Source organism: Lethenteron reissneri, chromosome 38 (genome assembly GCF_015708825.2).
Source record: "Lethenteron reissneri isolate LAM-NWPU_2019-01 chromosome 38, ASM1570882v1, whole genome shotgun sequence".
Lineage (NCBI taxonomy): Eukaryota > Metazoa > Chordata > Hyperoartia > Petromyzontiformes > Petromyzontidae > Lethenteron > Lethenteron reissneri.
In genome coordinates this window covers 10845423-10857745 of record NC_083816.1, presented here as the reverse complement: position 1 = coordinate 10857745, position 12323 = coordinate 10845423, and the positions used below count along the sequence as shown (strand labels likewise).

Here is a 12323-nt window from a genome sequence, read left to right as displayed (position 1 = left end):
AAATCACCTCACGTACCCGCTGGACATTGCCACGTACCTCCAGGGATCCGCGCGCGTGTACCCCCTACTATCCCACGCTCGCCGGACATTTTAGAAGAGGTGAGAGTTTCCCACGTTTTACTCCACCACACCAATTGTCTAACCGCGGTCTTCCCATTGATACTGCCGGGCGGGCGGGCGGGCGGGCGGGGGAGAGGATGGGATGAAGGAACCCACGTGATCGGTTTCATCTGCGGCACCTGACGATGGCACCAGGTGACCTCTGTCACGCAAGCACAGTGTGCTACCCATTACGCCGCAGCGTCGTTCCTGGTGCAAGTAAAAAATACAAAGTTAAACGTTCCCTGTTTTCAAACGAGCAATGGGTTTGTACCTCATTGTTGGGTTTGTTTTGCTGCTCTGATCCCAGTAGTGACAATTGCACATTCTTTTGGCAGGCGACCAACTCCGTACGATGACCACCGGTGGCTTCCCACGAAGTGGTACCTGTTTAACAAGTGGGCTTTCGCGACCATAATTTAGGTTTTTTTTTGTTGGGTTAGATCGTGTGAATATAAATGTGTCGTTAAAGCCGCTACCACCCCACACAGCCAATTAGTAAGGTTTCTCATGTAAACACAATGTGCCAGTTAGTTACGAGTTCAGCACACCGGTGTGTCGGAGAATAAAACCTACAACATTTACAATTCGAGTACGACGTTTCACCGGTAATTACAACCAGCCTCATCGGGCGACAGCCAGAATTGTGGATACCTCCTCATTTTATAGACCCCAGGAGGATTATACCCCCCCGCCCGCCCGCCTGCCCCACCTCCATCTGGGATTTGAACTTGCAGCTTCCCCTATCGTGCACCGGCGCCTCTGCCACAGCGCCATCCAATCGGGCGTAATTCATTGCAGAACGGGGTCCTGTCTATAATTTTAGTGTGGTCCTGGCCAGTGACCAAAATGACCCAAAAATACAATCTCATCGGCTTTCGGGAACCCCTGTCCGATGGGCGACCGCCGTGCACGGGCAAGCCTTGCTGTGATCTGTGGGTTTACGTGGTGGACAAGGTCTGTGTTGTCCACCCTTCAACCCTCCTCACCGATGAGCACAGTTGAACATGGCTGAGTAAAATTCGTGACCTACTCGCCATGAGGTTGAGGGAGGCCTTTATCCAGCAGTGGATTAACAGCTGCTGATGTTGGTGATGAATAATTTTGGAGGTCTGCAGTTTACGTTGTTTTTAAGAAGCAAGCGCATACATTCAGTGGGTCTATTCATGGCTTTGTAGGTGTGCTGGTTCACAGAAACAGCTCTTGGCTGGGAGGCACCTGCCCTTGGGAGGGCATGATGACATTGTTGCATCAGGCGAGATTGAAACCTGTATCTCACTCGGACACACCAATTAAGCATGTTTAGGGCTCGTGAAGCGAGTTCACAATGCCCTATGTCCGATTGTAAAGTCTGTGTTCCACAAACAAACCAAACGCTGCCCACAACACAGCGGCGCATGGTCAGAGGCTGTTGAAATTGTCAGAATATGCATGTTTACTGCAAAGGCACTTAAGGATTGGAAGCGATTTAAAAATATATGTTTTAACCATAACGATTGTCTTATTTCACTTCTCTATTCTGAATGAGTGAACTCAAAGTGGTAGCGTTCGTACACACTTCGTGTACGAAAAACATTATCCTCTAATGTATTGAGTGCGATTTACACCAATTATTTTTATTGCAACAAAACGCGAGCCCGGTACAATATGCCGATGAGCTTTGGAGGGGTGTGGAACAGAAAATCCGTGACAATTAACACCGATTCTTAAGTTCATGGCACATGCATCGAATATAAAAACGTGATGTAAACGTCGCCATGAAAACACGGCGACTCTTAGAGTAATAGGGTCACGTGGACCCGCTGCCGCCACTCGAAGGCGCAACCGGGGATCGAACCGTGACCCTGAATCTCGCGACGACCCCCAGCGTCACGAATTATCGCACACGAGAGGACTAGATTTTTTAAGTCGCCCCAAAGTTACATCACATTGCGACGCTATACAGTTAAATGAAGTCACAGTTGCACAAAGAGAGTGTTGCCAAATTTAACAGCTCTTCGTGATATCTTGTCCTCAAACGTACACCATGTTCTACAATTAACCGACCTCTTGCGTACGTGGGCGTCCGTGCGTTTGCTGTCGCCCTATCGCATAGAGCAGGGGAGTGGTGGTGCAGTGCTTGGCGATCTGCGATTTGAACCCGGCGACCCGGGTTCGGTTCCTAAAACTGTGCTCGGTTGTTTAAAAATAAGTCTGTGTGCACTGCCCCCACCCTGAACGACTTTACCTGGCAAGATTTACACAGACCACACCTGACTGCTTTCACATTAATCTTTTCTTCCATTTTACCATTAATAAAAAAAACATCACTTGTGTGCGTGCGTGTGCGTGTAAAGTCAAGTCGGTTTTTATTTTTGTTTACATGCACAAGTGGCGCCTTTCTAAAACAAATCGACCACTCAAAGCCCCGTCACGTAAAACTCAAACTCAACGTGACAATTAGAAAGATCCTAAGCCATGAGAAAATATATTTACAAACTATATTTACAAACTACCTAGAGTTGTATCTATGGCAGCAGTCACGCAGTGGTTAGCGCGGTACGTAATGAACCCGGTGACCTCAAGTTTGGTTCCCGGCCTCGGCTAAAATCGGTCGGCGGAGTGATATCTGAACCTGGTCTGGACCTCCCCAAGGTTCACTCGGTTTAAAATGAGTGCTGTACCGATTTAACACGCTTTCGCGACCAATATTATCACAAATAAAGGTTTTTAGGTTAGATCGCGTAAATATTTAAATGCGTCGTTAAACCTGCCACCAACCAATAGCCAATTAGCAAGGTTTGTCACGTAAACAGAACGTGCCAATTCGTTACTAGTTCCGCACATCGGCGTGTGTTGGAGAGTTAAATTGTAGATGTTGTGGGTTTACTCAGGGAACAAATGCTCGGGGTGTAATGCTGGCGACCCTTTTCCATACCAGCCTTAATAGCTGCTCACTAGCATCACTTGCCCTGACATTGCTGAATATGAGACGTCAGTAATTTGATGGTGGCAGGTCTTCAAGCTAATTCAATCAGACTGACAATTCATCGACATAGGAGACATGGTCTGGTATCATGTTTGTTTAAAATCATCAGCATTTCACAGCCACCTGCCTGTCTGTCGTAAATCTCAAACTACTACACAGTGTAACCTCATAACCATAAAAACTTCCAATTCGATTCGCACGGTCGACTACGTACGGTGCGAAAAATAGTTCCACATACGTACGTACAAGCTCCCAGCACATGGAGCGGAACGTCGGACATTGGACATTGTGCCGAAGAACGCGTGACTCAACCCCGACATCGGAGAGCCGTACAGCACAGCCACGACAACTTTTGCAGTGGTCGTTATTTGCTAAATGTGGGGGATCATCATCAGGCCATGGTCAATGCACCTTCCGGAATTAAGTCTTTCCACGATCCTGCAATGCAATGATCCACGGTGCACCAACACACAAGCTGATATCATTGCTCCGTCTCATCTTTGGGTGAACATCTTCTGTTATTTTGGCTGCCATCCCGTCATTATCCATGTGCCCGTCAAACTTGCTTGTAGCGACGAGCACTGCCCAAGGCCACTCGTTTAAGAAACAATATTTTAAATAATTAGTCCACATAGAAGCTTTCAGGACGTGGAGCGAAACTTCGGACGCCGTGCCGAACAACGCGCGGCAGAACCGGAAAACACGTTGGAAATCCTGGCAGCTCTCGCATTGCAAAACGTTGGCATGGAGCACTGCGTTAGAACGGCCGAAATGGGCAAACCCAGTTCGGTACGACAAATGCCATCTGGCAACCACCACCACCACCACGAGAAAAGCTCCCGCCTCCTGCACTGTGACAGTTGGCCAGTACAGCGCCGTTTATTACGGTAACAGCGCCCGCAATGCCAGATATTACATCAGCAAGCCACCTGCAGTTCTACCGAGCACAGTATTGCATCTGTCACCTTGGGCAATGAATCACACTTTTTAGTTTTTCTACATTTAAGATACATTGACCGCGAGTGGCTTATTTTTATTATCGTTATTAAAATAATGCCGACGACGGCGATGTCAACAACAACAACAAATCTGGTCTTGCCGGTCAAAGTCGAAGTGATTTTCTGCTAATTTCCACCGCCCTTTTACACATTTCTACGACGGTGAATCTACCCGCAGAACAATCCATTGTTATGGTACTCATCGTATTGTGACCCCCAGAGGGACGACGGGCTGGGTCAACCCTCCGACCAGGAGTTGAACTCTCATCTTTCTGATTGCCGGCTGCTCGCTCCACCGCTGAGCCACCTGGCCAGTCTCTCACGAGTGCTGTGCGTTTAAAAACATTTTACGGTTTGCTTAGTGATCATTTTGTAGTTTTCACAGATAATGTTTAGGGACACTCGGGTGTCTGTTTATGCTGTGTTTATTATCAATTTTTTGATTTTGATTGTTTAATCAAATATGTTGTTCCATCCACCGAAAACGATCGTGAAACTAGTTTTTTTTTAATTTTCTGATCATGTTGCTTGGAAAACAATTCGCCGTGCGCACCTAATACACTTTGGCCTCGAATTAGTAACGCAGGTCACGTGGTACAATCACAGCGGAGTCGTTCTTGAATGAGTGGTTCTCAAACTTTTAGGGATGGGCGCGTGCGGCTCCTCAATCAGACCCACTGGTCTCCCGCACCCCCAGGTTACACAGGGAGATCACATGTCAATGCGGTGTTGGTAAGGAATGTGTTTCATGTTGTGCACTGGCGTGTTTTGTGTTGACAAGGCACGTTTGTTTTTGTGTTTCGTTGCGTTTTCTGTGGGTCAGGCATGTGCTTCCTTTTGTGCATCAGTGTGTGTTGTGCAAGGCATATGTTTCGCGTTCATGAGTGTGTTTTATAGCCACAACGTGACATTGACGTTGCTTGCGCACATTCTATTTTTTCTCTGCACAGTATCCATGCCGTAGCCTGTGCACCCACCATTCAAAAGCCTTTTGCATTTTCTAGATATATACAGGGTAATGGAAGCTAAGGGTTTGAGTTGAGGAGAAAGCCAGCGCTGCAGTATCATTACGCCGGTTCTCGTTCAGAATTGAACACACCAACTTGGAGAATGGGTCCTTATCACAGTGCGCTGTGAGCCCAGTCACATCTGAGTTCTATCCCCTGCCATCGCTAACATGGGTTGTGAGTGATATTTGAATCAGGGCCCCGTGCATCCCCCACTCTTCAGCACGGTGGTGTATAATCAAATGGGGACCCTTGAATGATGCGACATCCAACGGTGGATTGTCTACGGGATGTCAAAAGTTATTGCTCTCATTACATTATCATTGTGACAACTGGGCTCTCCCCGTCCGCACCGTGTCTCCTGCGAGTCGCCCGTTTGCACTGTTCCCTCTGCCAGCGGCAGAGTGTGGGAGTGAGAGAAGTGATGTGGCCATTGCGCCCTGCAAATCGATGAGTGCATCGTGTCTCACGTTTCCACATCCTTCCTCTCTCCCACCACCTCCTCCTCCTCCAGGGGTCCCAGCCTCCGGGAGACAGTGCAGCTGGGAGGCTGAAGGTGTAACGATTCACACCAAAGGTACGAACGACGTCTTCCTGTCTTCATTGGTCTGGAAAGCCAATAGGCTGTGGACTAAATGTATTTTATTTTTGTATGCGGGTTTATGGAATGGAGGTCTGCTTATACGCGTGTGTGTGTACCCACAATGCTCAACAACAACAATGCATCACGAGTTTGTGTACAATATTGGGTTCTTGTTTTTGCGGGACCCCACATTTTAGATGGGAGTGCTCTTGCCGATAACATCTAGTCGGCGGCATTTGTTTAACAAGCCTGACTGCTGATGTGACCCAGAAGGTCGAAACCAGTCCAGAATTTGCTTTCTTCGCTTGCCTAAACGGATGTTGCTGACGTTAGCCGTGGCCGGGAATGGAACCCAGGTTGCCAGGTTCATCACGCGGTGCACAGACTACACTGTTACTGCTCCAGACCTGTCTGTAACATCTCAACATGTGCTGTTTTGTACACAACGGCGTGTTTGTTTTAGCCTGCGTTTACTTTTTCCAGACGATAGGGGTTTTTATCATTGACTGTGTGAGCGTGATTAATGCTGTTGCTGGGATGTTTGAGAATATCGAGAGGAAGGGCTCGTAGAGAACTATAGATATACGTCAACAAACTGCTGCTTGTTTATTGACTGGAACATAGCTCAGTTGGTAGAGAAGCCAGGCTCCTAATTGTTAGCCATGAGTTACAATTCAGAATGTGGTCAGTTCAATGCAATGTCATCATCATCACCATCATCAATCCTGGGTGGTTAAAATCAGTACAAAACTGATCGTTGGCAAATGAATGTGGAATTTCGGCGATGGGTTCCGGGCCGTGATCCAACGATGCAAACTTTCTCCTGAAGCCCCGTCGTGGCTAGCGGAGCCCCTGCACGCACAGCCGTCGTCCGCAAGAACAGAACGGGACCACGATAACGGTGGATGAAAAACAAACACGCCTTTTGAGTAAATGACGACTTGAAAAATAGTGTAATCACGCCGTCCGTGAATAGGTGTGCCTCGGAAGCAACGCATAACAAACCGATCACTTCTGTCCACGGTTTTTTGTTGCCCGCTCTCCACCAGGTCAGGTCGTGCTGTCTCCAAAACAAGCGTGGTGTTTTTGTAAAGGGGCCGGGGGGGGGGGGGGCATTTTCTGTGCATTTTTTTAGGTGCATCGCTCGTCACGTGGGCTGCTTTTAGTCCTTGAGCTTTAAGGAGAAAAACGAATGCCCGCAAGGAGTTAAGTAGAGGCGGAGTAGTCGGAGGATGATGACAAATAATTAGTTCTATTATTATTTGCGGCGTGGTTTATTTTTAAACGATGCTTCCCAAACGCACAGCAATTAAACAAACGGCATTGGCTGATGTAGCAGGTGGCATGGTTTGGGTCCTTATCAGTAAATAGGTGTCCTTGTTGTTTGTGCAGCAGCCGCCCGCTTTTAAAAACAACTTCTGCCCCTAAATGAGGAAACGTGAGTCGACCTTGCGATAAAAAAAAAATGGAAATAAGTAAATAACCCAGCGGTTTGTGTGCCGCACACACACGTGCTAAACAACCCCGATCAATGGGCCCCAGTGCAGCGACCGCACAGTTTTAACGTGCGCCCGTTTACAGGTCCACGAAAAAAATACTTTGTGCATAAAAAATAAATATGTAGACGTTTTATTCTCTTAATTATTTAACAATAAAAATCCAGCAAACATCCTGCAATGTTCTAAGCTGTTGTTGTTGTTGTGGTCAGCTTGTCACTTCCCACCGCTGGTCAAAGGCCTCGCCCATTCTTCTTCCGTTGTTTCATTGTCCAGCAGTGGCCTCCGAATTCTGTGATGTACGTACACACGCACGTTGAACTTCTTTCGCACCGTACGTAGCCAACCGCGCATAATTGTAGGCGCGCACAGGGGAAGGACAACAAACCGATCACAAAGCATTTCTAAAGAAATGAGTTTTACGTTTACACCATTTAAAAGTGCATAGCTCCAGTGTCTTCCTAATATCGGAAGGGAAGAGCGTTCCAGACGGCCGCAGAAGCGCATCTGAAAGCGCGCCAAAAGGCTAACCATCGATGGTCCGCGACGCTCAGCCTTTTGGCTCACCATCGCTAACTCGCGTGATCCCATCTCGCAATCTCTTCAGCTGCCTCTGCTTCGCTCGCCTTCTCCCAGTGTTCACTAGAGCCTCGAGCAAATGATGGATTTAATTACGCCGCCTCTTTTATTCTCTTTAACCTTTTCCAAAGTGCTTCCTTGGAGAGATGCCAGTTTCCTCAAGCAGATGCGCGATTTGTGGGTTCTATATTTTTTGTTGTTTGCCTCTTAAATCGAAAATCACCAGGAGGGGGGGGGAGGGCTGCGGGCCTGGCGCGAGAACGATCCACGTGCGGGGACGTCTCGTGCGGACGTCCCGATGCGCACCATCGTTTGCCTTTGGCTTGCTGACGAGGGGACCCATTTTTTGGGTCTCGGCAAAGTCTCGTTCTTAATTTCTTGCGACAGTCGCTACTGTTGGCGGTGGGCGTGCGGTTTCGGAAAATACGGTCCCCGGCAACGAACTACTTAAACAAAAAAAAAACTGAAAGGGTAACTGCAAATGAAGCAGAGATGCGAGAAATAAAAATGTCCAGGTGAGGGGCAGGGCGAGAGAAGTTGGCTGTTTTTACGCTCGGCAGGTCCATCTCCTCTGTAACGCGAGCGCTCTCCGGGCGGTTATCGGCTGTTGTTGACGTGTCGCTTATTTTCTGTTGTTCTTCTCTTTGGCATGAGAGAGAGCGAGAGAGAGAGAAAAAGAATGCGTTCACTGTACTGGTATCCACCACGAAGGCACTTGGGCTATCATCCATTTCCTTCTTGTAAATGCGACCAAAGTAACTTAAAACGCAAATACTCTGCTGCTGCTGCCCCCCCTTGCCCTCGTCGAGTGTGGGAAGTCGCCAGCAGCAGAGAGAGGACGGCGAAGGGTGGATAATAATGATGATGATGACTGTAAACACTCGCTCGCTCACCCCTCTTCTCGATCTTGCAAGCACACAATGCAGCTCATAATCCCCGCTGTTGTGTCCGACTGGAGCTGGTAATTGTTGTAGGGTTTAAGCAAAGAAAAAAAGTTTGTTGAAATGGTTATTAGATATGAGCTACACCCAGTTGTTTAAAAATAAGCCTACGTGCACTCCCCACGTCCCCCCTCCCAGACCCTGAATGACTTACCTTGCGTGATCTGCGCGGAACACGTCCAACCGCTTTTAAATTCGCTCTCTTTGCAATAGTTTACCCTTAATAGCATTCATCGCACGCACGCGGCGGTCGCGAGGGTGGTGGCGCACGGCGCTCCCTACGAACTCGGCGGCCTCAGGTTCGATTCCCGCTCACGGTCAACCTCGGTGGCGAATGATATTAACCGGTCCTGGGCTTCCCCCAGGTCGCCTTGGCCTCGTCACTCGGGAGACAAAGGCGGCCGGGCGTGGTAGCTGGCCACCCACCCCCTCGCGTGACGTGCAGGCCTTCCATCAGGTAGTCGCTGACGGCACTTGCCCCGACAATCGTTGGAGGCTATGCGGGGGGTCTTTGTCCTCGGTGTTGATACCTCGGCGCTCCCACTCACTTTGGGTTTAACTCGTGACCCTTTTGCACTACGGCGACTGCAAGTTGGCATCTACTAGGGTCAACACGGTCTGGGCTACTGCCCAGTACAACTCGGCCCGTTTCTCCGCGCCAATGTTGGGATTCGTGCGACGAGCGTTGACGATTTGGAGAACGAAGGCGGACAGCTGTGGTACCCGGCTGGCCAACAGCGCGCCCTTAACAGGCTCTCGCTAACCTGGCAGGTGCTTGTCAACAACAATTTCCCACCCAGTTGTGTGCGCTGCTAAAAGGAGACCCCTCTGTGTTTGTTTGCACTGCAAGTCAAGTTCGATGACTGGTTCGGCCCGGCCGCAACGAGACCTGGCGGCGTGCAAAGTTATGACCTGTGGACAGAAGGCCTGATTAGATTTTGAAGCCAATTATTCCTCGAGGTTATTGCGCTTATTTATAGATAATGCTGCTTGCAGTGCATTACCTTACAGCCCTTTGTCAATCCACAACTGGATAATGGCCTCTCCCCATGCCATGCCAGCCATGTGAAGGGGGGCGGTGTTGGCCAGTTATCACAATATCATCATCACCACCACACACCACCACATCATCACGATCTTTGGGTGTCCACTGCACATGTCCACATTTGTTTCCACTTTCTTCTGCCTCGTGCCAATGTGCTCTAAGCAGTGGCCACATCTTTCGGGCACCAATACCTTGTGATGTCGTCAAGCGCATTCTCTGTTAGGTCTTCCTCTTTTTTTCGTTTACTTGCGTTATACCGAAACAACGCCGCTTTTAATTTACCTGTTGTTGCCCGTCCCACGTGTGTGTCAGAATAGTGCCAGTTTCCTTCTCATCACTGCCCGCGTCCAATTTAGATACGGTACCCTTCCGTAACGATACATTTCGAATGCCAAGTTATCAGACTCGCGGACGTTAAACCCCGCTGAAAACTCCGCGCCACCACTCAACGACGCGACTCCCGATTGCAACGCCGCGCAGCACTGTACTGTTGTAATAAAATCCATTGTACAATTGCCATCGACGGCGGCAGTGTTCTCTCTGCTGCAGGGTTCACGTCTCGTGTTTGTTAACGGTGACCAGGGGCGGCGGGGGGCTGTGGCTCGGTGCGGCGACATCGGCGAGCGGAAGGGTCGAGTTTTCGCTCTGGCGATGGCATTTTCTTCAAAAGAAAAAAATCGCCGTGGCCGACTAACTTTTAGCGGGAGTTTTTCCACGCCATCGCCAATTGTGAGCCGCAAACCGTTTTGCCAGATCTGCTGCAGTAGCCAAGGAAGCAGTGTTTTGTTTACCGAAAAAAAAAAAACAGCTTAAATTCATAAACAGGAAACACATTTTTTTTTTTCACAATTGACAGGAAACCCTGTTTGCAACTATTTTCTATGGTCGCATCCATCAGCGGGTTTTGTTTACCGACATTCTAAATCATCTTCAACTGTATCGGTTCTTAAATTGACATCTCAATGTGCAGCGTGCTTGTTAATTGAGAGGGCGAGACGCAAACACGAAGACGTACGTGCAAAAGCGTGGAAATCGGTTCCGTCGTTGTTGTTTAAAGCTATTTCTGAAAACGATGAGATTATGAATGCCGCAGATGTATTCAGCGGCACAAGGATAGGGCTGTACTCTGAATGTATTTGTTGGGACGTAGCTGATTTTTGTTTCCCTATGCACTCAATTGCTATGGGCTGCTATTTAAATAATGTTGAAAACTAAACAAAAAAGCCAGCAAAAAAAATATCCACAGTCCACGTTTTGACCTGCGCAATAACAAACCAGCGATACTTAAGACTGTGAGTTGAGGTGATCAACACGGAGGGCGTCTGTGTGGCGTCAAGTGTGTGGTCTGATTCACTCTGCCGCCCACTCATTTTCCACGCTAAGTTACCAAAGCTCGCAATCTGCTGCTGGGTGGACCCTTAAAACGTCCAGTGATATATCACACGCAAATGCAAAAATCCAAAAATGTAATCATTAGCCGAAATGTAAGTTGTGCAAACAAAAACCTGTTCTTGTCAATTGTAACAATTTTCAGGGTTTTCTTTTTTACTGAAGAGTTAAAAGTCTCTAACGAGATTGTTTAAATGAAGGACACGGCCATTCATCGAAAGCCCACCGCGTCCTATGAGCCAGCCATCGGATTCATTCAGATGAGGGCTCTCTGGTTTTAGCGGAGTCATTATACGCTCATCGGTTCTGGCATTGGAGGATGAAGGGCACTGACGTGGTTGTTGTTGGTTGTTGGAGGTGTTGTTTAAACTGTGGGCAGCCGTTTAGAGACTGATTTTTGGGAAAATCTGGACGCGGATATTTTATTGCGAAGCCACAGGAGCCGAGTGTTGCCGGCTTGGGGTCTTTCCAACACGACGCGTGACCCCGACGCGTGACCCCGACGCGTGACCCCGGCGCGTGACCCCGGCGCGTGACCCCGGCGCGTGACCCCGGCGCGTGACCCCGACGTGTGACCCCGGCGCGTGACCCCGACGCGTGACCCCGACGCGTGACCCCGACGCGTGACCCCGACGCGTGACCCCGACGCGTGAACCCGACGCGTGACCCCGACGTGTGACCCCTCGCCCATCTCGGCACCGTAGTCCATGGGCCCATAGCTGAGCTGTACCAGCATCTTTAAATAATGCAATTGCCTCATTTTACGAGAACGTTGCCAGAAAGCCACTTGCGTCGTAGCCATGCACGGAAAACTATTATCGCTGCACCTCCGATGAGCATGGTTGGCTACGTACGGTGCGAAAGAAGTTCAACGTACACATATATACTGCGCTGCATTTCCCCCCCGCCCCCCCGCCACCATCACCCATCCAGACCTGGTGGCTCCTCCACAGGCGAGACACGAGGTTCATCTTTTTGGTTCTTTCGGTAAAGTCACGTAGAATGGAAATAATAAAATAATAAAAATAAAACATTATAAAATACAATTCTCACGACGTTTCGGCCGCAACGCAAGCAGCCGTCCTCAGGTGAAGAACAGGTCTGTCGGAAAGACAGCGTCTGAAATCGACAGACCTGTTCTTCACCTGAGGATGGCTGCTTGCGTTGTGGCCGAAGCGTCGTGAGAATTGTATTTTATAATGTTTTATTTTTTATTAT

At 48.9% G+C, this 12323-nt stretch overlaps 1 protein-coding gene across 5 annotated transcripts in view; it reads left to right on the top strand.

The window, feature by feature from the left end:
* The window catches only part of LOC133351816 (forkhead box protein P1-like), a 193720-nt gene that overhangs the window by 40800 nt on the left and 140597 nt on the right, over positions 1-12323 (top strand). For all 5 annotated transcript variants that reach the window (XM_061567371.1, XM_061567369.1, XM_061567367.1 and 2 more), the window contains exon 2: positions 5587-5649. The gene's annotated coding sequence lies outside the window, so the exon portion shown is untranslated. The remainder of the gene's footprint in view (positions 1-5586; positions 5650-12323) is intronic.